Source organism: Lepisosteus oculatus, chromosome 6, assembly GCF_040954835.1.
Source record: "Lepisosteus oculatus isolate fLepOcu1 chromosome 6, fLepOcu1.hap2, whole genome shotgun sequence".
NCBI classification, from domain to species: Eukaryota; Metazoa; Chordata; class Actinopteri; order Semionotiformes; family Lepisosteidae; genus Lepisosteus; species Lepisosteus oculatus.
Window position 1 is genome coordinate 4,492,145 of NC_090701.1, and position 3,724 is coordinate 4,495,868.

Here is a 3,724-nt window from a genome sequence, read left to right on the forward strand (position 1 = left end):
CACACCCCCTCCGTATGAATAATGTGAACGTAAGACTCCGGGGATCTAGGGATCGCTTGCATCTTCCGATGTTTTGTAAAATGTGTGCAAAGTTCATTCGATTTTCAGACCTGGTTCCCACAGGTACGCGTTGTCCATAATACAGTTTCTGTCGTTTGCTTATATTCAAAGTGCCTTGAAAAACTAATACATCGCAAGAGGTGTTTTTTTTCTTTTGTCGTCCTGGGGTTTGTCGCTTCTGTATCTGTAGTACATAACACATGAAACGCGCAACCAGAAGTGTATCTTTATTACTGTACATAAGGCACTCGTCGATTTCAATATCACAGTGGGCACACTTCTTAGCGTTTTCAGGCTTTGTCGTTCAGGATGTTACAACTCCAGGTGCATTTAATACCAATCACACTCTTCATACGGTTTAAGGTTGTATCCGTCTTTACGGGAAAGGTAGAATTGCAAACTGGTCTGAAATGACACAGTTCAGCAATGCGAATTATGGTTTCATGTCTATAACCGCGGTGTTTCTACGTCGAACCAAGCAGTTAGAAATTAGAAACGATCCCTGCAGCATGTACCAGTTAAACCCACGTTTTAAGATACAAAAGAACTTCGTCTGCTATCTTTGTCATAGAAGTAATGTCACTTTTCCACTTGTGCCTTAATTTAATGAGGTCGAAAGGTTGTAGTGTTTTCCGCTCTCGATTTTGTTGTAACAGGCCTGCTTAACTATGTTAGTATAATTTATAAAACCCTTCTCCTCTTTGTAACTGAAAAAAAAACTTACTGATTTCTTAACCCTGTGAAGCTTTCCTTCAATCCACAACTTTTCTGTTGTGAGATACACTAATTATGTATTTCTTGAATTTCATATTTATTACTTTTTTCTTACTTTTCTGAAAGCAAGTTTGCGTTTTTCCATTTAACAGTACTTCAAATAACTGCTGTTTTTTTGCTGACTTTTTTTTTCTTAAGTTTACAAATTCCATAACACACAGGTAAAACAATCTCTCAATCTCTCCTGCGCACAGGAAAAATAAAAATCCTTTCTAGTCTTGGAGAAAACTAGTTCTGGAGGACATCATAATAATAATAATCCTGGAAGATTTAGGGGAAGAATCCTGACTGATTCTGAAAGTATCCCACATGACCACGACAGGAACAGAGTTTCTCCACTGGAATCCTGAGGGAGTTTTAAATGGTTTGTGCAAGAATTTATAAAGATGTTGTACCATAAATCTTTCAGCCACTGTGGACAGGAATCCTCTGGGATTTTTTTTGGACGGGAGTAGCAACTGACATTTTTCCCATTTCCAGAAAGCAAACACGAACATAACTGCTTTCTTGAAGACAACAAAAAAGGAAGTCTCTGCACTCTGATCACAAGTGTGACTGGTCTACAGCAATGTTGTTTCTGATGTGTTGGGCTGTGGATGTTTTCTAAACTACATGTATCTAATTTTAACAAAATTGAGGCTGTTGTGGAGAGTTTTGTGACTATTTATTTGTACCAATTATAATTATAATTGTGTCTGGACTGCTGTTTCTTTAGCACCGATAGACGCAATGTGTCGTTTCTGTCTTTGTGCTCGTAAATTCCATGCCTAGTTTAGCGTTTTGACTGCTGCAAACCCACATAAAGAACACTTTTCAGTTCCTACTTCAGGAATTGGATTAGAGTTGGTTGCTGAGCTATGGAAGCCAGGGGCAATTGAAATTAACCTTGGTTATATCTGTCCAAGTTTGCTGGGCACCTCATCAGTAGAAGCTGTGGTGTGTCAAATTAATCCCAGTTGTTTTTATTTGTTTTTTGTGTTTTCATGTCAGTGCCAAGATGCCGGTCTCCACCAGTCGCCAACTTAGATGGGCAAGTAAGCACAAGTATAACCTCTGCCAGCAATCGTCTGACACTGAAGTGCTCACCTTACACATAGCAAGGTCTCAGGATACAAGGTGTGCCCTGCTAGGCCCACCATACAGAGAATCAATGATAAGAAAGCACAAAACCCTGCAACCAGACCAACCTCTATCCCAAAACTTACCCTGCTGGGATAATAAACATGACCTGAATTGAAACTGAAAAAATAAAGCAGTCAATATCCACCATTGTGAGATTTCTACCAATATGGCAAAAAAGAGCTGAAACGTCCTAATGAAAAACAAGCAATGTGTAAGAAAATGCCTAGCAATAGCAAGGTAAATCCCAATTGAATTATTTTCCTATGACTTTGTATATTTTTAATCAAAATAAAACCATAATGTTTTGCCTTTATCAGAAAAACACATGTAAGTATATTCTGTTTTTTAAAAAAACTACTGCAGACTGCACATTTTCTTTCAGAATAAATATGCTTGGCTGTCTAAGAAAGCAGAATTCTTTTCAGTTCTTGGAAGAAAAAGACTCGTCATTTTTTTTTTGGTATTAAAAAATCCTAAATCAACATTCTTATTTTCTATAATGTAAAATGTGCTTTAAATTTTTTACATCATAATTGTTCTTTTAATAATGGTGTTATGAGAACAGTACTGATGTTCTGAAACTCTGAATACCATTTTAAATAAAAATACACTGTGATTCACTGAAGTTAATTTTTGTTCAGTATATTGATAGAAATTGTATATGTTTATGTATGGAGATGTACTGTATGCACATGGCAATACAGTATATACATACTGATATATGTATAGTGTATATCTGTGTTTCTAATTGCATATGAAATAGAAAGTAATTTGACATGTACGACAATTTTCCATATTTGTCCGAGTCTCATACTAACTTAGCTGTTATTAATAGAGAACTTATTTAGAGTATACTCAAATTTCTTTTCACTGGAATGTGGGACTAGTATAATCAGTGAGTGCTTGACCAAGCTGGTTTTCAACAAGATCTTTGAAAAGGAGAAACATTTAGAGCTCTGAAGTGTCTCAACCAGTAAAGATGCTCGCTCAGAGGCATTGACTCAGCCAGATGTCACTGCCTCGAAAGTACAAGACGTGGAACTAGAAGACTGTAGCTGCAATCGTTAGTTCCAGGGGTGAAAGAGAATTAGTTAGTCAGGCATCCGTGGTTTTCTGCAAGTGAACCCTGCTTTGACTTGTGCATTTGACGTTAACTTTCTGGTAGGGATCTGTGGAACGGTGGGGCAAAGCTATCAGCATGTCATACAAACAGCTACAAAAGTGAGTAAGTCATTCAAGATGTAGTCTACTTGGCATTTAGCAGTTAATTGATTCAAAGGTCTCAACCAGCAGGTTCTTGAAAGAAGCCAGGTCTGCGGCTTTAACCCTTTCCCGGACAGCTTGTCCAAATTGCCTGTCGCACCCTTTACGTGAAGACGTGTCTCCTGTTCTTTCGAATAGTCCTCTCACAATCGTCTCAGTTCACAACTGAAAAGGTGCAGTTCCTTCAGCCTGTTAGTGCAGAACATTCCATTAAGACCCAGACGTCAACTGATGAATGGAATTAGACATCTGGGTGACCAAGATAAATATTTGCTGGTCCTCATTCTCCCCATACAGTGAAAGAGACGTACTCATATTTTGCTCCTTAAACAATTCACAATTTCAGATGGGTTGGATGTACAGTATAATAAAAAGACAGTCATGTCAACCTTCAGGGCAGGACCAACCACAGATCATACCAGGAACGTAAAGCTAAATGAGATGTTTCACCTCACTATTCCAACCACCTTTGCCCGTTTCTCCTAACTGTGTCTCATGCTAAAGG